Source organism: Drosophila novamexicana, unplaced genomic scaffold (genome assembly GCF_003285875.2).
Source record: "Drosophila novamexicana strain 15010-1031.04,08,12 unplaced genomic scaffold, DnovRS2.1 tig00000108-arrow-pilon, whole genome shotgun sequence".
NCBI lineage: Eukaryota > Metazoa > Arthropoda > Insecta > Diptera > Drosophilidae > Drosophila > Drosophila novamexicana.
The window spans coordinates 2,383,832-2,409,430 of NW_020824772.1; the positions used below are offsets into that span (position 1 = coordinate 2,383,832).

The window sequence follows — 25,599 nt, forward strand, 5'->3', positions numbered from 1 at the left end:
TTAATAGACCATTTATTTTTGAATACGGCACCTTGAAGCTGAGAACAGGGTATCTCCTAGTTGTATACTCTTGACTGGCGCATTCATATTTGTTTTATTTTTGGAAATCGTGCGTGTTTTCAGTAACTTTTCCAGAAATTACCGTAGTAAAATTCTAAATAAACAAATACCATGCTGCAAAATTCAAATCAATTTGATATTAAAAATTCACTTTTTAGTTTTAATTTTCTATAATCAAGCAACATAGACATCAGTTATAGCTTCACCTTTTTGCAAAGTTATTAAATGTGAATTGTGTAACACATTCGGTTTATTTGTGCGAGAGAAAAATGCAAAATAAAAGAGTTGTAAATACTTGATGTAATTTTGCCACAATCAGTCGCAAAGCATAAATATTTTATAATTGTATAATCGAATGTATGTGTGAGTAAACATTGTGAAATTTGATAAAGCATAAAATTACATATCGTATTCATAAAGTTTTTCTTTTTATTAACGCTTGAATTGGCCAAATATCATTTTAGTTCATGCAAAGGAAATGCAAACTTTACGTCCGTGGTTGTGTGTGTGTGTGTGCTTGTGTGGGTGTGCGAGTGTGTTTATGTGTTTGCAATTGTCATGAATATTGCAATTATTTGGTTCTTGTATTGCCATGTGTCCACATTTGTTTTTGCCTTCAAGCATTTGTTCAACAAATGTTTGCGGCCTCAACCAGTACGCCCGTTTGGTTGTGCGTGTGTGCCACTGTGTGTGTGTGTGGCTATTGTTGTTGGTGTTAATTTGATATTTTATTTATTGTACTGCATGCAATATTTAGTTTGGTAATTGTGTTTGCAGTTTTACTATAAAGTTTGTACAAAACATTTCGTATTCAGTTTGAATACTTAAAAATCAATTTATTTCCACAATGCCATAAAATATGGTACAATTTGTTGTGAATGTTTCAAATGTTTGTCTTTTTGAGGTCACGTGATAATTGTACATGTTAAGTACATGTAAAACCATCAATGGGATTACATTTCAAGTTTTAAATTAATAGAAAATGGAAGATCGCATTACACAAGGTTTTATATTTCATATTAGATTTTAGTGTGCTAAGTTATATGTAAACAAATTATTGCTAGCATTTGAGTCTTATTTCTTTGTAGAATGATTAAAGCTTAAAGCTTGAATAAGATTTTGTATGCTGCTGGCGGAGCTTTAAGCCTATCAAAAGCACTCGATTTAGTAAAATCTTTTAGCTCTAAAAAAGTTAATTCTCAGTGTGGTCGATAACTTGTATATGCTTTGAAAATCTCTAGTCTTAGTGGCTTTACTTACGAGTAGAACTTTATAGTTGAAGCTTTAAGTACATTGCATGCAGATAAAATTGTAAAAGCTTTAATGCACTTGCACGGCTTGTTCACCTAGAACTAAAAGTGAATGCAATCTAAATCATATGCACTCAACTTAATTAAAGCTTTAATGTGCTTGCACGTTTGTATTCTTTTGGCTGGACCTGATTAGTTTTAATTCACATTTTGCGATGGCGCCTAGTACAATTCATGAAGGACTCCTACCCAACACCAGCAATGTTGCTTCGATTTTAAATTAAAAACCAATGAGCCTTCATCAGCGACGGGGCTGTCAGCGCTTGAAAAGGGTAAACACACCATATAACTCATTTCTGCTTTTAGTCTGGCCGGCTGCCTGGTGCTACATCAACATCCACGTTGGCTGTTTTGCTTTGTTAGCCGATTTTAGCGCTGAAATGGGGCATTATTTTTATAAACCCCCCCAGTCGACCATTCCATTTGTTTTGCTACTGTGGGCGCTGCAGTGAGGGGCGTGTTGCGCATGCATTTTTATAGCCAGTTGAAAGCGTAACACGATAAAATGTTTTGAAATTTTGTTGTATGTAAAGTTTGAATGGCCTGAACCCACAACTTGTCCTTGGTTCGCCTCTGTGTGTGTGCGTATGTGAGTGGGTGTGTGGATGTGTGGGTGTGAGTGTTTGGACGGATATTAAAGCCCCTTTACCAATACAGATGGGAGGCTTGGTTGGGCCCTCGATCTGCATGGAGGTAACAAAAGTTTTTGCTGATAACGCGGCAAAGTTCAAACGTTCATAAATCACGACACCATAAAGTTGTTTTCACTAAAAATATTCAGACAATCCTCTGTATAATCCGTAGCCCACAAGCACACAAGGACAACAACAAGGACGACATTGATTCGCTCTCTCCCACCGAGCGCCTGATGAGCTCACACGGAAGCCCAAATGGTTTCTAATCCATCGGCTAACTGCTGCCGTTTGCCATTCGAGTTGACTAACTTTTAGCCGCCGGCTTAAGCCAACAGCTTACACTTGACCAGGTTTGGTAGCAGCCGCAAGGGCAAGAGCTTGCAACACTTGCAGCACATGGCCAATGCAACTTGACTTGTAAATGCCTGCATGTTGCATGAGCTGCAAAAGCCGCCACCACGTGGCAAGCCATGTCCCAAGGGTGCGGCAAAACCATTGTTGATCTTTTGTGCACCTGCAGCTAATGCAGGTGTCCATTTTGCAGCTGTTTTGCTGACATAAGTAAACTACTAAACTTGGTCCCCACTCGCCCCCCTCCCAGGCACTCTCTGTCTCCACCTCTGTCTCTCTCTTTCCCTCGACAAATTGATTTATGTAGAGCAAAGTGTTGTTGTCTGATTTTTGGTTTTGCCATCCGCAAGATTTTTATATCCTGTTTACTCGTCTGACCCACAGCCTCTTATAAAGTTGCTCTGGTTGCGGCCTGCCATTAAGTTGTTAAGCTATCTATGTCGTATCGGCATTTTGTGCGGTTTCTGGGGAGCAAACATTACATTATTTTTATTGTATTCTACTGTAAATGCACCCCCAAAACTAGAAATTGTACGACCCAGGCCACAGGACACACACACAAACACAAACACACACACACACACACACACAGTGCAAAGAAATATACAAATACAGATAGAAACATAGGCGCTTGACCGCAGTTTTGTCTGTGGATGTGTCTCGTCTTGATGTAGTTCAACTATCTGCCACATCTTGCTCTTCATCTTGCCCATGCTCTGAGTCCTGCTTGCTATCGGTCAGCACATAAAATAAGAGGGCAGAATGTACTAGGTAATAAAGTAGAAACGTGCAAAAACTAGAAAAATGTGGTCCGAGCAAATAATAAACAGCGCCGAGCACAGAAATTCACAAAGGCTGTGGCTTTTCTAGGTGAATACCAAAGGCAAAAAACAAAGAACAAAAATAAAAAAAAACACGGAGAAAGTAAGAAAGAAAGAGGCAAGCACAAAAGAAGAAAAATAAAGAAAAGCAAAACCTCTGTAATAGAAATAGAAATACGAGCAGAAGAAGCACTGCGCGCAACTATGAACAACTTTGGCTACGTGCAATTTGAGCTGTCAGGTTTCTCGTGCGCTGCTTTTGTGTGGGTTGCGGCTTTTGGCCATAAAGTTTTTGCCTGTTGAAGCAAGGCGCAGTACACCAGTAGGGGTATTCATGCGATTCCACTTAATATCCTTTGTAGTATGCTGATGAATATAGTATTTGAATTTTTGGAATGACTTATGATTGAGATGTTTTATTTCATACTAATGTAGTGCTTTATATGGATGATATTTATCAAGAATAGTTAGAGGTTTGATTTTAGCCGCTTATTTTTTAAATATAAACAAGTAAATATGATGATAAAGAAACATAACATGCTGGTGAAAATGGTATTTTTATTAAAATAATGATTTATGATTGACATTTCTTACTACATTTAACACATTCCCTGATATATGGTTAAATATGGTTTATATATGTAATGAATAATTTTAAATTTTATATCTTACGTGTATTTGTTCACGCCAAAAAGATATATTTGAAAGGCATACTCTTCTGTAAATTTGGGCTAGTCAAAGAGTAATAATTGCATGGGAAGGCCTAAATGCATAGAGATATGCCTGTTACAAATTTATCAACAAATATAAAGATATATGGGGAAAACCCAAATGAGGTTTGTGTATGCCGTTGTATTGTTTTTAGTTATTAATTTTTTTTAAACTCTTTATTGTAAAATAATTTTTTATAGAATATGCTGCATTTAAATTTATTTCTAAATGCCAAGACATTTCATTTATGTTGCATTAATCGTAATTTTATGTGTGAAAACTGTTAATAGGATTCAATGTTATAAGCTTAAAATATATTTTTGTCAAATACCATACAGTGTATTATTGGACTTGCAAAAAATATATAAACTTGATTATATATTTTTTAGTTTGTTTAATATTTAGTCATAAGTTAAATTTCTTTAATATTTAACATCGATTATTTTACCCCACTTGGCTTGAGTCACCCCATTATTGCTGTCACTGCTTGGACCTTTTGTGGCAAGTTGAGGTCCATTGTCCCTTGGCCTTGGTCAGTAAGTAAGTACGTTAGTTAAACAGCGCCAAGTGCTGTGAGTCAATTACATGCCATATAACAGCAATCTTAGTGCCAGTCGCCCAATTGCATTGTGCACTGTAGCTTAAGGATAGCCAACGGGCCTTGGCCAACTAACTAGCTACCCCTGGGCCTGCTGCTATCTCCATCTGTGTCAGTGTGGGCTGTCTCTGTCATTTGTCACAGGGTACGAACGCAAATTCCCCATTGCAATTGCATTGGCAATATCTGCATTATGATTGTCACTTCAAATGCTGATTGAATGGACAGCAATTCGCTTGGAAAGCCCCAACTGCCATAGACGCAGAGTATGAAAAATAAAATTTCCAGCACAAAGTCACGCACTTCACTGTCAACGTTTTTATGTTGCCAATAATTCAAACTCTGCACGGCGTATGCAAAAATGACAAGTCAACTGGAGTCGAGTTGAGTTGAAGCCACAGCCACAGCAAAAGCTGAAACTGAAGCAGGCAGCAGCAGCAGCAGCAAGAGCAGGACAAGGAGCAGGAGCAGCTGCAGGAGCTGGGCGGCAGGTAGGGGGTTGAAGTTGACAATGCAAGGAACTGAAGTGGAATCGAGTCAAGTTGAGAAAAGCGCACAGTTGATATGACAGCAGAGAAACTGAATGAATTTAAAATTCCCGGACATGTCACAAAAATGTTGGTCGGGGGCAGCTGGTGCACAGAGCGTATGATTAATGTGTCATTGTTAATTTGTGCAATAAATTTGCCAAAAATTTGTTGACCGTTGTCAAAAAGTTCTATGCTCAGGCTAAATAAATAGACTAAGTCTGCAGATTTTCCTTGTTTGTGTCTTTAAGAAAACGGTTATTCAATATGAAGATATACACCAACATACACAAGGCCGTAAGGCAACAAAATGTCGAAGAAGCCTAAAGTTCACTTGGCATTTACATGGGGTCATTGTTGAAGTATTTCGGGAGTCTGAGGCTTCTTTGGTTGTGGGCGTTAGAGCTGCCTGTCTGCGGCAGACGTAAAAGTTTTTAATTGAATTCTATGGAAAACACTTAATATTTCCCTATGAGCGTCCAACATAAAATGTGTCAGTATAAAATTTTAATAAATTCTCAGCGCTGGCCAAGTTTTCGTTACACAATTGCGTGTAAATTGCATTTCAAATAATTTATTTATAATTCCAATTTATGCAGCTTATGAAAATTGAATAAAAGAAAACTCGTTAGGCAGTTGGCCAGTTTATTACTAGATGTATCTATTGTTGTAAATTAAATGAATTAAATAATTGTTTCCAGAACTTTTCGTTGGTGAAGTCACATATTGTTGCTGTCGTTTTATAGTCTTTGATATTCTCACACAAGGCCACAAATTTGATTTATGCATATTTCTTTTTCAGGCTTAAAGAAGTAGAGTTTCAATTAATTTGTATAATAACAAAAATCAAAGAAATATTAAATCCCAAGCTGGTTAATTTAAATTTGTTGCTGGCATTTTTCGCACTTTAATAAAAGCCCTTTTACACCTGAGTGAATGTTTTCCAGCTACCTGCAAACGAAATGAATTGCAAACAGAGTCAATTCAAGCCGGCGTTGTGTGCACTTTGCATGTCAATCAAGATTGCAAAATCAACGAGTGAAAGACTCTATAAGAGGCGGGCTGTAACAGGTAACAGGTAGCAGCACTCGACTTGCAACTCTGGTAACTAACTTGGCCAACTGCTGTTTTTGGCAGTGAAGCACGTTTTTCATTTAAGCGCGTGCTAACCCAAAAAGAGCAAAACAACATTTGTCGGTTGACATGCATCAATGGAACAGTACGTTAAGGATAGTTGTCGCAGGTCCTAGCCAGCTGCCAATTGAAAGCAAAGTTTGTCAAGGTGTTGACACGATACGGGCCAAGTGCAGCAAATGGCAATAATTGGACACAAGTTTCAGCTAAAAACATCAGCTTTGACTAATTGACTCTCTCTCTTTCTCTCTATACGAGTTATTATTCGATTATGTGCATAAATGGCTGCCAAAATAGTTAACAAATGTACCTGTATGTACCTGGATTTTAGTTATTTTCCGACAAATTTCTGCAATTTAATCTTAATTAGCTGCCAAATCGAGCGTTAAATGCTTTGCAAATTATTGATTAATTTGATTTACAAAATAGATAATATATTTTACGGTTGGATTACTATTGTTATTATAATATTCTGCCACCATTATGGCTGGGTTTCAGCTAAACTAGAGTAATTTTCATTTCGAAACTAATCGAGTTAATTCATCCACTAATTTGTTTGCACTTTATTAGCAAAATTAATTGAATGCCAAATAAGCTAAAAATTAATAAAGACTTAAAGCAGGTCGAAAAGAGACTTCTTGATTAATGAATTTCGTTTATCAATAACCGAAATCCAACTTAAGCAGCGCCTTTCAAGCTGTGATTTTAAGCAAATGTATATTCTGTAAACTTTTCTGTGCCGTTTGTCGATATATTTGAAGGTATAACTCTTAGCTTGTTTTTCAAATTGGGTGACTGTAGGAACTTTATGTGTTCACACAGTACTATGGATATTGCACGGGATCCAATAAGCAGACATCGGTATAAGCATTTTCATATGTCGGGCACTTTTATTATTGTACAGTTGTAAAGGGTATTGAAATTTTTAAATTCTTCTTGACATCTGTTCTTCGGCCTAAATGCATGTCCATAATTTGGCTTGTATTAAAACTTTTTTATCAGTCTTAAAGATATTGTCTTGAAAATCGTTGGCATCGTAACATTTATCTGCTGCAGGCAGGATATATGTCAGAGTCGCCCGGATCGGATTACTGTATCATATAGCTGACATACGAATAGTCGGCGTTCTCTACACACTTAATGAATAATATAGGAAAGCTACAAATTTGCCTTGCTTTAACTATGTAATACATCTCCTGAAATATCTTAAGAGTTTACTCTTATTACTTTTATTTATTATTATGACTATTATTTAGTTATTTAACATGAAAATATCAATATTCTCAGCTAGTTTATTATACACTTACATAAAAATCCAAAGAAAAAAACAGAAGCATGTTGGACGGGGCTAAAATTCAGATTTTTTACAAATATGATATGCAAAATCTTATAAATAATTGACTTTTTTGAGTAGCTATTCTTGTCGTATACTCAATAAGGGGTCGCAGGAGAATTTCAAGTACTTAATTAAGATAAATGTTAAACAACTAAAGTTTCTTCAGAAGCGTTTAGAAATATAGTATTTATTGTCTCAGTGTATGCTCACTTAAGCAACTGATTTTGCCAGAAAGTAGCATAAAAGGTGAGCACTTATGGCAGCTGACATGCGAGTGCAGACTCTGTGGCAACATTTCATGCTGGAAAGGCAAATGCAACATCAAGTACATCTAACCTCAGGCCATTATTGTAGTAAATAATTGAATATTGTTGCAACGTGTGGCCAAAACTTCTGCTGCAAATGTGTTGTGGCTGCTTTTGCTTTTGCTGTTGCTGTTGGTGTTGCTGGTGATTTAATTGCTGGTGTTGCTGCTGCTGTTGCTGCTGCTGCTGCTGTTGCGGCGCAGGCAACATCAAAACACAATTGACTTTTCGCTATATTGCAACTTTGAGGTTTTTGTCATGGCAACTGGTTGTGTGTGTTGATTACACAGCAACTGCAGCACACCACACACACACACATACAAACCCACACAAACACTCGCACACACACACACATACGCACACACAAATTGGCATTTACTTGGAGTTGCCTGTCTGCATTTCCGTTGCAGCTGGCAGCGACAATTTTGGTAACGTCGTCTGTTGGCGCCATTTGCTGTGGCAGCTGCTGTTGTTGTTTGTTGTTGTTGTTGTGGTTGTTGTTGTTGTGGTTGTTGTTGTTGTTGTTGATGTAGTTATTGTTGCTCGCGTTGCCTTTAAATTGCGAACTTTGCGAGTGACTTCTGTTGCGGTGACTGTCGCGACATTGCACCACAACACTTTGGATTAATTTAGCGGATGCGGCGCACACAACAAGATATACCAACCCGCACAGCAACACCCAAGGAGACACAACAGGACACACCAACAAACACACACACGCACTCTAACACACTAGCATGTGGCATAAAAGTTTCCATTTATTGTAGTTTTCTCAAGTTGAGATACGCGTTGCTTGGCAATTGCCAATTGGCATTTAGCTGGAAAATGAAGCCATTTAAGAGCAATTTACTGCGCTCGGCCACTTGGCTTGGGCGCATAATCTTTTATGCAGCCATAGCCAATGCCTTTTCTAGCCAATTTACTTGGCTAAAAGTCATAAAGCTTCTGCATGGCTGCCTGCAGCATAATCGTTATTTATGTGCGTAAAATACATAAAAAGGCTGCCTTTAACAGGCCATAAAACTCAATAATAACAAAAAATAACCGAAAAAAAATGAAAGAAAATGAATAAAATACCAAACTTAACTCAAGCAGCGCCAAACGTCATTTTGTGCAGCGGCTAACGCTGCGTATGTGTAATTTTTGCGTTATGCAATAAACCCTTTGGGCTAATGATTGCTGTTGGTACTTCAAAATGTACGTACTTAAGGCTAAACAGTTTTGGGATATATTTGCAGCACACAGCTTAGGGGGTGTTTTTGTTGTTGCTGCTATTATTCTCTTTTAGCAACATTTATCGCCAGTTTGACGCACACACATGTACGCCGAAAGGCAACACATGCTTGGCAGCCATTTTCACGTTATTTTGTAAACAATTTTAAGCTGAATGGAAAATGTTTATGCTGCTTCTGGTGCTGCTTCTGCTGCCGCTCCTTTGGTCCCTCTGCTGCTCATCGCATGCTGCACCCTATTTAACTTTTATTATTGTCGGGTAATAATTTTTTACGTTTTCGCCGCTTTTTTTCACTTTATGCGCCATGTGTATATGTGTTTAAAGTTTTGTGCATGCGTTATTAAATTTATTTCACTTGAACGATGAAGGAAAGTTAGCTTATCTTAAGCGTTCACTAATGATTGGCTGTTTTTTGGCTTTTATATTGGTGGATCTAGGGGACTGTTCGTAAATGACTTTCAGATAAATTGAGAAAAATAGTAATACATCAATTCTCACCTACTTCAATGTGGTATATTGTAGAACGACAAACGTGTGGAGTTGATTTGAGAAATTTTCAAGGTGGCTTCTTTAAGTGATATTATGTCAAGTACATTGCTTTGACTTACTTTGTACTTAAACTGTGTGCAAAGTACGGTTAAATGTATAACAATGTATAGAAAGTTCTGATCAATCTAGAAATAAAGCCCAGTTAACTTTAAATTTTAAGCGAAACATTGCAAAAAAAGAAGACTTTTGTTGTTCATTCGTATGCAAATGTGAGTTTGTATTCCACATATGCATTTAATTGGTATTTGTTTACTAGACCGGTAAAAATATTTATATATATGTATATATACAAAAGCCTAATGGCGACTTATAGCCTGCAGTATATAATTTCCATAAATTAAAAAAAAATGAAATATTTGTTGAATAGTTACTGTTTCATAAATTTTATTTTTATAAAACGGAATATTTATAAAAAACATTAATACGATTTACCTGGCTTAAATAACCATTAAAATTAATTTAATATTAATAAACGACGAACTGCTCTGCTCTAGGGAAAATAAACAGCAGAGATTTACCTTTGAATATAAATTAAATCTGTTATACAACAACGATCTTTTATTAATATTTATATTAAGGATATTTTTAAAAATATAAACGGAATACATAAAATAATATAATAGCATTTGAATGGTTGTTTTCTGTGCTAGCTGCCGCTGCCCAATGCGGCGTATACGTAATTTGGCCCACCATTGATTGAAGAACAACAGCATAAAAAATGTAGCATATTTTTTGTAAAAAGCATTTTGTGTGCCTGTTTTTGACATGGTGACCATTGAAGTGAGCTGCCACGCCCCGAGACGCCCACATATTGATTGGTGCTGCATGGCAACATTATTGCTGCATACATTTTGGCATGCGCTTAATTACATGGCAGTTACAGGCATGCGTTAGTATGTGTGTGTGTGTGTGTGTCTGTGTGTGTGTGCTATGTGGTTGCTGGGCTTGTGTGTGTGTGTTTGACTATTATGCACGTTAGAAACGCGGCACACTTCGCTGTGGCTAGCAGCATGGAAAAACAAGCGCGCTCGCATTAATTGAACAATTTTTAGCGCAACTTTTTTTTGCCATTTTCTAGATTATTATCGCTTCGGGGGGTCTTTAACTTTTTTTTCCTGTAGCCACAACACGCGCAGCGCTTATTAAACGACGCCCCGTGACAGGCTTCGCGTGTTTATAATTCACACTTCTCTTGAATGCTCCAATACCTACGGAAATTTACCGTAGCACTAGCAAAACTGGCTTAAAAAACTGTATAAAAAAATGAAGTCATTAAGTGCTGCAGCTTTGGAGGCGCTTATCAGCAGTTGAAAGTGCAGTTGCCTGTTGCATGACAGAGTCTGGATATTGTTAATTACTGCTAGCAGACCGCTGCACGTTTATTAAAAAATTAAAAACATTAAAAGTAACTTAAGTACTAACAGCTCAAGTTAAGCAATTCGCTAGTTAAGCCACGGCGCACCGAAATCATAATTATATCCATATATAATTAAGTTTTTAATTGGCTTAAAGCTTTTTAATTGTATGTCCCAGCTAATAACACAATGAATATGATAGGGTTAAAACAAGTTGCGGACATTATTGTGCATGTAATATTTGCAATTATAACCTAGGATTTTTTATACTACACAAAAGGATGGTATTTTATATAAAAAGGCCAGAAACATGCAAGTAAGAAGCAGCAGAGTTTACTACCGACCTTATTAGCAAATATATATATATATATATATATATATATATATATATAACTTTGTTTTTGACTGGAGTAGAAATGAAAACGGACGCTAACATGTTTTCTAAAAGTAAATGTAGGTCATGTTGTCGTCACTTTTACCATCTTTGCTGCGCTGAAATTTAGTAACATCGAACTTTCGAGTATCGCCTTACTATGCGATTCTCATGAATCCAGGTCTTAAATATTTGTTGTTTTCATTATGAGTGTCAAAATAAGTGTCCAATCATAATCTCAAAGCTGCTGCGCATTATTTAAATATTGTAATTATCACCCTTTTATGGGAATCTCATGCGTTCAAGTAAGACTCACAGGATTTTCGTTTGTTTATTATAAGCATTATATAAATGTGTTGCGTTGATTATATTAATTTACTCTCCTACAATTTTTCATGCCCTCTCTCTCACTCTCTTTCTCCCATGTTATCAGCTTTTCTCGTTTTGAGGCAATTCACCTCTTGACCAATATTAACCTTAAGTTGCGTATGTATGTTTACTGTTTGCTTTGCCTGAACCAAGTTTCTACCTTACATATAAGACAAAACTTTTCAAAAAATGATTGCTTATTGAAATTGATATTGACATTTTAGATAGTTAAAAGAATAAAAGAAAAGTTTGAAGTCGAACAAAAAACAAAAACATGCAATCAACAGTTTTTCCTTTACTTTCGCACCTTGTGGTGGATTTTGAAATATTGCTCAAACACAAATTCCTAATTAGTGAGTCAGTCAATCAATCAATCAATCAGTCCATCGGTCAGTCAGTCTGGTCAAGCAGTTTTATATATAAATGTTGAGTAAGTGCGCTTTAAAGTTTACTTTAAAGCTGAATGTAGTGTATCCACTGACAGAACACACGCTCCAACTGAATATTCATGATAGTTTTTCCGCTTTTGTTTTGCGCTGTATATCTCTGGCGCACAGCTGGGCATTTGCTTTGGTAATTTGTTAATGTTTTGTGAAAAAAAAGCCAGAAATAAATTCGAAAATTTGTTGACAGCTTCAAATTTGTGCCCGCTGGGCTTTTGTCTGTCACGCAGGCCCCCAAATGAGCAGCCATCAAAATAAAAGGGTCCTGCGGCGTTTCATATTTGTTTATTTATTGCCATCAAACCCGTAAACATTTTGCGCTTGCTTCCCTTGTTGTTTTATTTATTATTATTTTTTTTTTGGTGTTTATTTAATGTTTATGTGCTCCGTTGTTTGTGCCTCATTTGCATTTTATACACACCCAAGCCGCCTTAGATACTCTACTGCGCGCCACTCGCAATGTCACAATTAAAAAAAAGAAATTATAAAATAGGAAAAACGTGAGAAAAGCGAAATGCTTAAATGTTTAGTGTTGACACACGCCAAGTGTTGCAGGACGCAGCGCCCGCGGACTTGCAACAACCATTGTGCCACATTCGGAGTAAGCCATTGTTGTTGTAGCTGCTGCAACCATTGTTGTTGCTGTTGTTGCTGTTGTTGCTGTTGTTGGCTGTTGTTGCTGTTGCTGCTGGCGTTTAGCTCGTTAGCCGGCCATCATGCAAGACTGCTGTGGCACGTACAAGTGGCAAATACAAAGGCAGTTGTGAGTGTGAAAGCCACTTGAAAACACGACTAATTGGAGCTGACGTTCTTATACATATGCGTACATACGTATGCCAAGCGCATTACGTATGCGCCGCGTTGTGCAACGGGCACTACAAATTTATGAGCACACACACTCACTTGCTCGCACAATTACAAAACTGTCGTCGATTGTTACAAATCAATGAGCACATGGGCAGCCTTCACATGCAGCAGTAACGAGTCATTAGCGACGCTCAGGGACGCACAGGACGTCGGGATGAAAATTGCTGAAGTAGCGCTAATTGCAAAGCAATCGAAGCACATGAAACGCGCATTAAATCACAGCTAAATCGTAGGGTAGGTGTAGGGTAGGCGTGGGCCTTAGGGTAACTGTGTGTGTATGCGTGTGAGTTACCGACTGCAAATGGCGCACATACTTACGCATTTATGAGGACACACATGCCACTTGGGAGCTGCTTAGCTCAGCAGTTGCCGGCTGCCAGTCCACTGGGAGCTGGCCCGGCAGCTGATGAAGGTCAATATGCTTACACTTAGCCTGATTTTCTTACGCTTTTGTGCATGCTTGCGTGTCTGTGTGTGTGTGTGTATGTGTGTGCGCTTGGCTTTTATTGACAAATACATAAAATGCGCTTGAACCTTTTGTTAAGACGACGCACACCTTTGGTTTCATTTAGGTCCAACGTGTGTGTCCTCTGTTTCGTGTCCTTCTTTCTTATACCCTTGCAGAGAGTATTATGATTTTGTTATGAATTATATAAACCATACAAGCAGGAATTTCATATCCCATAAAATATATATTCTAAATCAACATCAACAGTTGAGTTAATGTAGCCTCTTCCGTCAGTCCGTCTGTTCGTGTGTCCGTTTGTCTGTTTCTAAGCAGGCTATGCCCGTGAGGCATAGGTCTACAAGTGTATTAAATCATCGGCGTGCCGAAAATATACTTATTTTCTCGTTTTTTTTTGTTTCTTCTAGAGGCTTTGCCTTTCATTTCGCTTGCTTAACTATTTATGAGCTAGCAATCCCTGGAACGCAGTGCGTCTTTATTTGTGCTGCTACTTTGCTGCCCTCTGGGCGTTAAATTGACTTGGCTTAGGCTCACACACTACACACACTATGCACACACACACACACACTCACGCACTCGCACACTCTCTGTTATTCGCACACACGTGGGACTCACGCATGGCCGCATCTGGACAGGCATCTGCTCTGCCGAGTTACCTTGGAGATGGTAAGTTGATCATCAGCTTGAGCCCTTTGAACTTTCACTCGAGAACTTTAAACCCATTTAACTGGCTGAATTTGTAAAACGCGAGCGGCTTACCCGTAAATTTTGCGTATCACTTCGGAAATAAAATTTAGTACTGTCGCTAATTTCGCTGTTTGGCCCGCTGGGCAGAAGTTTAGTGTTAGCCAGTTTAACGCTACATAAGCCAAATGCTTAGCCTTTTTTATCGCTGTCGCCTGTGCCATAAATAAGCCTAGATGGCTGACAAAAAGTAAAACGCGCTACAGCCGAAGACTCTGCTGAACTGTGCCAGGTCTAAACCCACCAAATGTCTCTAAGTAGCTACAGCACTCCGGGGAGCAATTACCCCATCGGGCATCGGGACAGGTAGCGGTAACAAGTTGGGTTTTGACCCGCCTCCCTCTGGCATAGACCAAAAATTAAGTTACATTCTGGCCTGGCGAAAAAGTTGGCTAAAGAATGCCCGCGTCTGGCCATATGTTTCACTAATGGCCGCGCACATTGCGGTCATTAGGGGAGCCGCTGCTGCAGATGGTGCACAGGTGGGTTGGGTTTTAGGGTCTTGGCAGAGCAGCCAGCAGACTATTTGGCCAAACACTTGAGAGTTTTATTGAGCGGTTTTTGCAACTTTCCAATGTGCCCATATATTTAAAGGCATTTTTTCTGCATGTAGCGAGGTAAACCAAACGGTATAAAGAAAAGGGTAAATTTGTAATCATGCTTAAAACACATAAAATTAAAAAGTCATATAAATCTAGCGAGTATCTATGGTCTACCGCTTAGAAATCTGTAAGGTTTTCAAGTAGCATGAGTGTATTTATTATTAGTGCTAAATATCGGTCAATAATAAGTCTAAAGTTAACTATATGTTAAAACGAAATGTACTTTAAGAAATCAATTAAATACAAATGCTACTTACAGTCGATTAATCTGAAATCTATACATAATCTGTCTGTCCGGACTTGGCCTTTACAAGACTTTACTTTTTATCATCGTACTATCTTGATGTTCTCGTCTTAAGTTCGATTTGGCATATGATACTGAAAAAGAGTTTGAAGTCCATCGAGGTCCTACCCATTTAAGTCCCGTGCTTTTTAGCTTGAAGCCTATCGTCTTGCATCAAGTTTTTAAACCGTGGGGTAAATTTTTGGGTCGAATATGTATCAAACAAATTTTCATATGGACTCAATTTCTAGATTTTTGTCAAATAAGTTTTAGGCCAATCGGATCGTAATTAAAATGTTTCATATAACTCAAGACGCGATTTGCTTCTCAAAGCCTTTCATTAGATAAGTAAGCCACAGTAAACATTTCAACTAGATTTGAACTAATTCAACTGTTAAATAATCACTAATCATTCAGTCAGGCAGTCAAAACAAAAGGTCCTCTGTATATTTAGATGAGTGTTGTTTGTAATCTGTTCAACATTTATATATCTCATTTTAACAAGCTTAAATAAACTTCAGCAGAGCCTCGGGTAGAACGCAACAATTGTAAGCATGAAAGCCAAAATGAAATTTAATGCTGACTTGGCGAAATTATAAAATAGAAGTCAGCTTGCCAAATGTAATTAAATTGAACAACACATGCGTTCCGAAAAATATCAAGTAATGTGTGCCTTTTGTAAATATGTGTATTTCATTAATTAATGCAATGTTTAATATTTGCATTAGTTTCGTTTAAGATTTCGGCAATTGCTAATCAAATTACCTAAGAAGCAGGCAACTGCCTGAAAATTATTATGTCGTCGGGAAGGTAAAGAAAATATACCTACTATATTATGATTATCTGTGCGTGCATGTGCATGCATCCAAATTACCAAAACTAATACAAATATAATAACAATTACGCCGAAGAAGCGACGACTAATATGGAGGAGGCACGGCAGGTGGGCTTTGTTAAGAGGTAGATGCATGCATGCTGAGGTGGTGCAAATTGCTTTTCATTGTTTGCTTGAGTGTAAGTGAATGTGCCTGTGTGTGTGTGTGTATATATTTACATATGCGACCAAATTATGCAACCCTCTCACGTATGCGACAATAACCACAGTTATGTCTAGGGAGTATATGGAGGGGCTCAAAGATGTGTGCTCGTGTGTGAGACTGGTGTGTGTGTGTGTGTGTGTGTGTATGTGCGCGTGCATCTCTGCGCAAGTTATTACCGGGTATGTTTAAATTGCAAATGAGCTTGCCTAGCATTTCATCAAATCAATGTAATCAAAGTAGCATCCACCTATTCAACTCTCTCCCAATTCATCAGTAAGTCAGACATCCAGTCAGTTAGTCAATGATTGTCCAACTGATTTGAGTGCATATCCTTTGCATTCTGCTGTGTGGATTCAATAAAATGTTTGCTTTCATTGATACGAATCTGTTTGAGAAGACATTTCGAGTGAACGGGTAAGCCAAGGACATTTCTGGTATTTATTGATCCAAGGCATTATAAATCAAAGAGATTAATCATGCCGTACAATGGCAAATCCCTTAAAAGGAATTGCAAATTCCGGCCTTTTGTATCTCTGACTGAGCAAAATATTAGCACACTTGAGCCGCTGACAAAGCTAGAAATAGAAATGGATAAACAAAAAAAATAAATAAATAAAAGAACCCAAAGCACAAAGTAGAAAATTATGCAAACGAGGCCACTCTCTCTGCGAAAAAAGGGACAACGAGCCCCAATATCACAGAGTGAACCACAGAAGAATTGGCCTAAAACAAAAGCCAAGACAAAGACATTAAAGTGCTCAACTCTGACTACTATGTAAATTTTATGGTTGCACCTTTTCCAAGAAAGCAAAACAGGCTAAAAAAAAAGCAAAAATAAAACAAAGAAAAACTCTGTAAAAACCCGCACAAGGCTGTCTCCGGGTCGCAGTCAGTCGACCAGTCGCTAATTATGATATATGTAGGTGAGGTATTCAAGGAAACATTATATAACAACACACATAAATTGATATTAATTGCGGTTTGCGTCCACAACTCATTGACGTCTAAATGCTGTCTAATTGTTTTTGGTCATTATTTTTGGTTTATTTAGTAGCCGCCCTTCTTTTCCAGGCAGCGAACAGATTTCTGCAGCGTCATTAAAATGAAACTGGGGTGGCGGCATAAGGAACGCAAATAATCATTTAATTGCAGCTGGATTCTCAGCTCTATTTCCCCAATGCAAACCCAAAGTAAGCCAGCAAAACGTGGCCCCTAGTAGCAACAACTTGGCAAGGAATTGAAAGCACTTGAATACATTTTGGTTATGTAAGATTTATAGTCGAATGACACTGGCTGAAATCAAGCATATGCATTATCTTGGCTTGAGTCTTCGCATTAAGAATTTATTGTTTAATTATGAAAATATTTTCCAACCAAATTTCAACCTAATACCGCTTCTTGATCACACGACCATTTTTTTCGATTCGTTTGAACACGTTTGATCATGATTCCAGATCTCAAGATTTTGGGCAATTTTTTTTTTCTTTTAGATTTTGGCCAAAAAAAGTCTTTTGATAAATGTATTAATTAGTTGATTAATTAAAAGATAATTGATTTTCTGAGAATTCGGTATACCTTCTTTTACTTTTTTCATTTTATTTCATTTGAATTTATTTTATTAAATTGTATATATATCCCAAATTTCCGAAATTTTCTTTTAGCCGTTAATTGTAATTTTATTCAAAGATTTTTGAATATGTTTTTTTTAAGAAGATTTATGTAACAATTAAATATGATATTTTCATTAATATGAAAGCTTTTTTTTGCAAAAAATAATGTTTTAGTTTTGTGAAGCGTGATGATTATTGTGATTACTTAGATTCGGCGCTTTCGGCTAGTGTCAGTGGAGAATAACTAGATAAAATATAGTTGCACGGAATGGCAGCTAGTTCATTTTGAAGCGAACCTAAAGAGTGCGGCATAATATTTATGTTTAATGTTTGGGATGAGGGTTGGCAATTTATTTGAAACCACATAAAACAAGTGGCGAGTAAAAATGTAGCCGCTGCTGTGCTTTGGCTTCTGGTGTTGCCTTGGACCGGCTAATGAACAAACAGAACGGATGATGAAAACCACAGTAAACAAGAGCACAACAGCAGCGCTGGCAAATAGCTGGGCAAAAGGACGTAAGGACTAAAAGGACTTAGCACGTAAACGGGCGCGTTGCATAAGCAAAAACAAACTTCAAACGAGAGCCAAATGATAGCAAACTGACAGCAGTCAGCGGGCGGCGTGCGGCGGGCAGCGGTGCAACCAAAAGCAGTGCAGCATTATTAACTTGAATAAAAATATTTACTGCTCGTCAAGGGTTCAGCTATCCACTGCGGCAGTTGGTTGCGATGCGATGACGAAGTGACAAGGACGAAAAACAGTAACTATGATGTTGATGAAATGCGCCACTTAATGCGCGGCCATTTACTTTGGCGCACAAAAGCAGGCTACAGTTATTTTTCTACTGTTGCAGTTTGTTAGCCAAGCCATGATTAAAGTTGATTTTGTTGTAATTTGCTGCTGCCTTTGGGTCTGGCAAGTTTGTTATCGCTGTTGCTGTGCTCCTTCTTGTTGCTGTTGTTGTTGTTATTTCTGCCGTGGCTCCCTCTTTTAAGTGGCACAATTTTGTGGCGCTCAAGTGTTTCACCTGCGCTCTGCGTTGTCGCGTCGCCATCTTCATAACGCATCGCTGCTCAAGCGTCTATCCGAGTGCAGCTGAGTGAAAAACCGCAGCTGCCAAGTGCAGGCCGTCTGGGGTTGTGGGGAAGGGCTGGCACAAGGGGGCACGACCTGTCGCCCCACACTGCCTGGCAAAACATGCGCGAATTAATCTTAATTGAAATTCCATGCCGCACAGTACGGCTTGCCATATGCCTTCTGTTTACACACACCCACATACCACCACACGCACACAGGCTCGCACGCAATAAAATATTAAGCAAAATTAAAATGCGCACTCACACGAATGAACAGTGAGTCCTTGCCAAATATGGTCGAGCCTGTTGGCAGCCGCCCATATCATCATATTTTAAGATATTTTATTTTTCACATTTTCTTTCCGTGCCACACCCACCGGCAGCAGCAGCTCAGTTTACTTTTCATTAAAACGTATTAAAATCCTACACAGCAACAACAAAAGCACACCTACACACACACTTACAAACACACACATACAAACATTTATGCAGTTGCTCTTGCTCTCTCTTTCCATCCACAAACAATTAGACGGCATGCTAATTGTTTTAGAAGGCATTCGCACTTCGTCGCTTCTCGAGCATTACAGTACCCCTTTTGCCGCCTGGCAGCCAGGCCCCTATTGCTGGCAATCTTGCAGCTTAAATTGAAATTTAATACCATGGCATAATCCATGGGATTGGGCTGTACACATGTTAAACACATTTTTGCCTCAACTTTCTTGTTCGCCTTCCCATTCAGAAGCTCCAGCTTCAGAGTTTTTAGCTAAAAATCCTTTTGCCATATTGCAGACAGAGTTCTCGCCAGGCACTTTTACCTGCACATTCTAATTTGTATGCAAATCAAAATCAATAGGATTAACCAAGTTACATAGTGGTTGTAGCTGTGTGGACTGCATTGGTGCTGCTGTTGTTCTTGTTGTTTCTCTTCTGCTGCACGCTGCAAAAATTGTTTTTTAACAAAAATATTTCAATGCATGCAGCGTGCGCCGCAGGTATGTTTGGTTGCTTGTGTATGTGTGTGTGTGTGTGTGTGTGTGTGTGTGCTTGTCCTGGAGTGTGTGGCTTAACCATACATAGCTCTCGGCTTATCTCTAAACCTTTTACACTCTCGCAGATAAGCCAAAGTTTATGTTATGCAGCTTGCCTCTCAAGTTTATAAACTTTTTGGCTGGCTTTGGGCTAGTGCAAACAAGGTAAGAAGTAAATTAATGATAACTAAACAAGGCAAAAGTGTTTTAATAATTTAATAAAGTGATACAGCTTCTTAAAAGAATATAAACACGTTTGCGACAGGATAAGGAAAAACGTCAACAGAAAAAAAATATTGAAAAAGGCTTAAGCCTGAGATATGTGAAAATTCCAAGAGCAAAAGCCTAAAGCTGCTTTCTTTAGTAAAACGCGGCTTACTGTGTGCCGAAAGCAAAATCTTCTGGCAACAGAGCAGATGTATCAGGCGAAAAGTTGGGCGAATTTCTGGCATGCAATGAATTGTTATTTATTTTCCAGAGAGATCCACCTTTGGATTTTAATACCTAGTAGCCAAGCTATAAAAGCAAATCCTTTATATTTTTTAGGTCCACTTAATTATAAGCTAAATATATTCTTATATGTATTTGAAATTCGTTTCTTGGGGAGAGCCAGCGTAATACTTTTGGCTTAGTTGATATTTTCAAGAAAATAACTTAAGTACACTTAACTCGGTTTAGTTATGAGTATTTGCAACTGTCGCCCCTTTTCACCTGCAATGCGCTCCTGTACACACACATTGTTCCGCCCTCATGCGAATATGTGTTAATATTGAAAAGGTAGTCGGCTGACAGTTAAGAAAAGAAAAAAAAAAACAGCAAAAAAATAAACTTTGTACTTTGCGTTCGCTTTTGCGGCTTTCCTTTTGCCGCTGGCCCCAAAGTAAAAGCAGCCTGACAGTTGGGGATTTCAGAGTGCAAAGATAATCCGCAGGTTATATATGTATATGTACGTTTCTGTACTCCTGCTCGCCGCTGCAGTTGAAGATTCGGTATCAGGTGAATGCCATAGCATTGAGCAACATAGCATCGCATTTTTTTATACCCTGAACGCATTAAAAAAAGGGTAAATGGTTATTGTGCAAATGTATGTAACAGGCAGCAGGATGTATTTGCGATCCCATCAAGAACAATATAAGAGAGAGGTATGATATCTGCCTGTGCAGATTAAATTATCGTGACGAAGTTTATAGGAGATAGAAGAACTTAATGCAGGAGATAAGCCAGTTCATAATATCATTTCCCGTGGAAATTAAAAACTATTATTTGTAGATAAAAGCTTAGGCTTAGCTGCTTACATACACCTGGATGTCATATATGTATCCTGAGAATAAACAGCCGAGTTATTCGAGAACGCCTTTCTTATAATGTGAGGCTGAAGGAAGAAGCAGTACTACTCGTTTGATTTTGCGAAAATACATGTATAGAAGAGTATAACATTTTGTGCGTGTGGTTTCGAAGATGGGTTCAGGGTATCGCCTAGTCGGGCACTCCCGACTGCATCACTCTTGCATGCCAACCAGCAGCATATGGCAATCGTGGACAGGATGCTGCTGCCGTTGGCATCTGTGGTTACATTTATGAACCCATTGCAGCTGTTGCTGTTGCTGCAGGGTTCTAAACGTGCCCGCAACGAGCGTATTTCATGATGAATGTGTTTAAATGAACATGCCAAAAGGGGTAAAAATAAAAACCATCGAAACCTGGATTTAGCATCGTTTTAACTTGAATTGCGGTTTAAATTGGCCTGAAGAGCAGAGCTCCAACGACATTAATTAGTAGCAAAAAAAAAAGTGCTTCAGATAGAAACTGCCGCTACTTATGCGAAACACTTTTACTAATTTCATTAATTCTTTTTTTTTTATATATTTTTTTGTGTTTAGTTTACCAGCCACGCCGCCATTTTGCGTAGAAGTGGCGCATTTAATTAGGCTAATAAAGTAATTCAGAGCAGCGAGTGTTGCGTTGCGAGGCAAGTGGTTGCTATCTACAGTGGCTGCTAATAAAACTGTTATAATGAGTTGGCAGTAACAAACGGCAATTGGCCTGGTTGAAAGGATACACAAGAGAGAAAGAGATAGAGAGAGAGAGAGAGAGAGAGAGAGAGAGAGAGAAACAGAGAAAGAAAGAAGGAGAGCGAGGGCGAACGTGCGGCAGCAAGGCAAACTATGCCTCAATCAAATAGAAAATAGAATTATCTTGGTAAAAGTGTGCTGGCGTGTGTGCTAGTTAATGTGATTAACACTGGCTTGCCATGTGTGTCTGTATGTGTGTGTGTGTCCCTTATGGTGTGTTGCTAATATTTGTTATTTGCCATGTTCAATGCCTGCGCCCTTGAGTATGCAACATATTTTTTACGCCGCGAACTGCTGCAGCAGGCGATCGCCGTAAATCCTTTTTAATTAATTTCATAAATCAAGACCAATGCACACACTCGCATATGTATGTATTTATGCATATAAATCATGTAATTAACATGCACATAGCACGCGCACGGGGCAGCCAGACCCCAACTTGCAACATATGAGCCTGCATTGTGCAGCAGCGGTGGTCATGATAAACAAGATATTAACGACTTAATTTACTGCAGCCCAAGCGCCTTGTGTGTGAGTCCATGGCCATAAAATGCAGGCAGGCAGCACAAATACAAAATGTTAAATAAATAAACCAGGCAATCGACAAAAAGGAAATCAAGAAAGCAAAGCTATCTACGGCACGCCGAAGATCAAATACCTTTGTAGGCATGTGGATGAAAAATGCTTTATATTAAGCTGATTAGTCTTAAAAGAATTATATAAAATCTTAATGTGATTGAATATAATTGGGAAATATTTAAAACACTTAAAAATCCTGAATTGCTTACCGATTGTTCCTATTGGGCTCTGATTTTAGTTTATTTCTCATAAGTATTTATGGAGTACAGTAAAACTAATAAGTGTATACTTGAGATTGCATATGCCTAATTCTATGTTTTATAAATTCCATGACGAAATAAATATACCCTCTACAAGGGCAAAAATGGTAGGAGAAACGGAGAAAAACTGTTAGTTTGCTTAAATGATGTGCACACATAGTCGGTTTCCCCGATATGGGTAATGCTCTGGCAATTTATTGAACATTGTCTAGATTTATAGTCGCATAAATTACATGGCTCAGCTTTACTGCGCTTATCAATCAATGTATCGATATTGTTTCGACATTTGACATGCATTTATATTAATGCTTGAGCTGTTTTAGTTGTCCAATCAGTAAAATTCAGCATATTTAGTTAATCTCTTGTGGCCTCAGTAAGTACATATTAAGCAGAGGATATAGATGGGGGGAAGTAATTTATTTCGCATTTAATATATTTAGTTACAATATCCCATATTTCTATTAGAGTTGATAAGCACTTAACATGTTGTTAAATGGCTAATTTTTAGATTTTAACATGTCAAAGAATTTGTTTTGTTACAGGAAGAATTGGAATTTAACTCTTGTCATCTTGTATTTGTTACTTGCTCGTATTTTGATTTTGATTTTTCATTTAACAGGTGTCTTTGCATGCTGTTAAATATTTAACAGGAGCATACCATTAAAGACATGGCAACACCAAATATTGGTTGCCTTCAGATCTGGCTATGCACGATTGAATGCGAGTTTTGTCTAACCAAACTACTTATTTGAACGCATATGCTTCACTCAGCGCAGTGCAGCACATTAAATTGTGCGTCTCGTCTGTGAAATTGATGCGCTTAACTCGCGCGCAAACTTTCTGGGCTGCTGCTGTCGCAGCTTCTGTGCATGGAAACCGCCAATTTTTCAATAAACTGCAATAAATGTTTATCCATTTATGAGCTTAATGTGGTTGCATATGCCGGGCCAAGGCATCTTGTATTTTTTCGTTCTTAATGTTTTGTACCCTGTAACGGTTAAGTGCCTGAAGGGGCATGCTGATCCTATACTTTTATTTATTTCTTCATTAAGGTTAACTGTGTTCTCTGATTGATTGGATTGCATCAAGAAAACAATTATCAGCTATTGTAATTTATTTATTTTTTAAGGGTTAACAGGGTAACCGGAAAGTCGAACTTTTGCTTATGTTTTAAATGCTTTTATTAATGGCAGCTGTACGTTGTTGGTCAACCGCACACTCACTACTGCCACGCCTACCCATGTGTGTGTGTGTGTAAATAAATAAGCCAGTTGGTTGTGCACTCATCTGCATTGGTGTGAGCGTGTGTGTTTGTGTGTGTGCGAGTGTATGTGTGAGTGCATTAATCAGTAGTAAACAACGCAAACCTTTTGGTAATTAAATTTACTGATAAATGCAGAATTGGCAACAAATGTAATGACAGGTTATTGATTGCATTTGCCAGCAATATTACAATTAAAAACTCCTTTGTAGGATAAATCAGCCTGATTGCACTCTCCAGGCAAGTAACATCTGTGTTACTTGCAGGTAAGCTCACTTCTTTTTATACCCTGAACCCATTAAAAATAGGTATAAGGGTATATTGTATTTGTGCGAAAGCCAAATATATGTAAGAGGCAGAAGGAAGCAACTCCGATCCGATTGATCAGCATAAATAGCTGAGTCGATCTAGCCATGTCCGTCTGTCTGTCCGTCCGTCCGTCCGTATGTATGAACGCAAGGATCTCAGAACCTATAACAACTAGAGACATGAAATTTTAGACGTAGATGCTCCTAGCTCCCGCGCAGATCGAGTTTGTTTCCGATAATCGATAAATTACTCCGTTTCCAAGCAATCGATAAAAATCGATATCGATATCCTGTTTTTTGGGCAATTTTGGTAAATAATAAGAACTAGAGTCACCAAACTTGACATATAGCTTCTAAAATATAATATATATATGATATAGGATATTTCTTCACGGTTTTCCCTCTAGATTAATCTGGCATTCAAATCAGAACACCAAATTTTTAGTCGAAATTCATGTCCAAATCTTACCCCAAGATTCGTACCTAGTCATGGGTAAAAAATTACCACTCCCATAACTCGGTCAAATCTCATCCGATTTTCACGAAGTTTGGCTTTTTCTTCATGGTTTTCTCTCTAGATTAATGTGGCATTCAGATCTCGACACCGAATTTTTGGTCGAAATTCATGTCCACATCTTACCCCAAGATTCGTATATAGACATGGGTCAAAAATTACCACCCCCCATAACTCGGCCAAATCTCATCCGATTTTAACGAAGTTTGGCTTTTTCTTCATGGGCATTCAAATCATTAATGTGGCATTCAAATCTCGACACCGATTTTTTGGTCGAAATTCATGTCCAAATCTTACCCCAAGATTCGTATATAGACATGGGTGAAAATTTACCACCCCCCATAACTCGGTCAAATTTCATCCGATTTACACGAAGTTTGGCTTTTTCTTCATAGCTTTCCCTCTAGATTAATCTGGCATTCAAATCTGAACACCGATTTTTTGGTCGAAATTCATGTCCAAATCTTACCCCAAGATTCGTATATAGACATGGGTCAAAATTTACAACCCCCCATAACTCGGTCAAATCTCATCCGATTTTCACGAAGTTTGTCTTTTTCTTCATGGCTTTCCCTCTAGATTAATCTGGCATTCAAATCTGAACACCGATTTTTTAGTCGAAATTCATGTCCAAATCTTACCCCAAGATTCGTACCTAGTCATGGGTAAAAAAATACCACTCCCATAACTCGGTCAAATCTCATCCGATTTTCACGAAGTTTGGCTTTTTCTTAATGGTTTTCTCTCTAGATTAATGTGGCATTCAAATCTCGACAC

The 25,599-nt window shown here is 38.1% G+C and overlaps 1 long non-coding RNA gene across 2 annotated transcripts; it reads left to right on the top strand.

Moving 5' to 3' along the window:
• The first annotated feature begins 15,516 nt into the window (after positions 1-15,516).
• Positions 15,517-17,547, top strand: LOC115772011. 2 transcript variants are annotated; one of them, XR_004019008.1, is made up of 3 exons: positions 15,517-15,735; positions 15,802-16,087; positions 17,185-17,547. It is a non-coding gene; the product is annotated as an uncharacterized LOC115772011 (long non-coding RNA). The 2 variants fall into 2 exon arrangements; XR_004019009.1 differs by lacking the exon at positions 17,185-17,547 and adding an exon at positions 16,188-16,281.
• Positions 17,548-25,599: the final 8,052 nt, after the last annotated feature.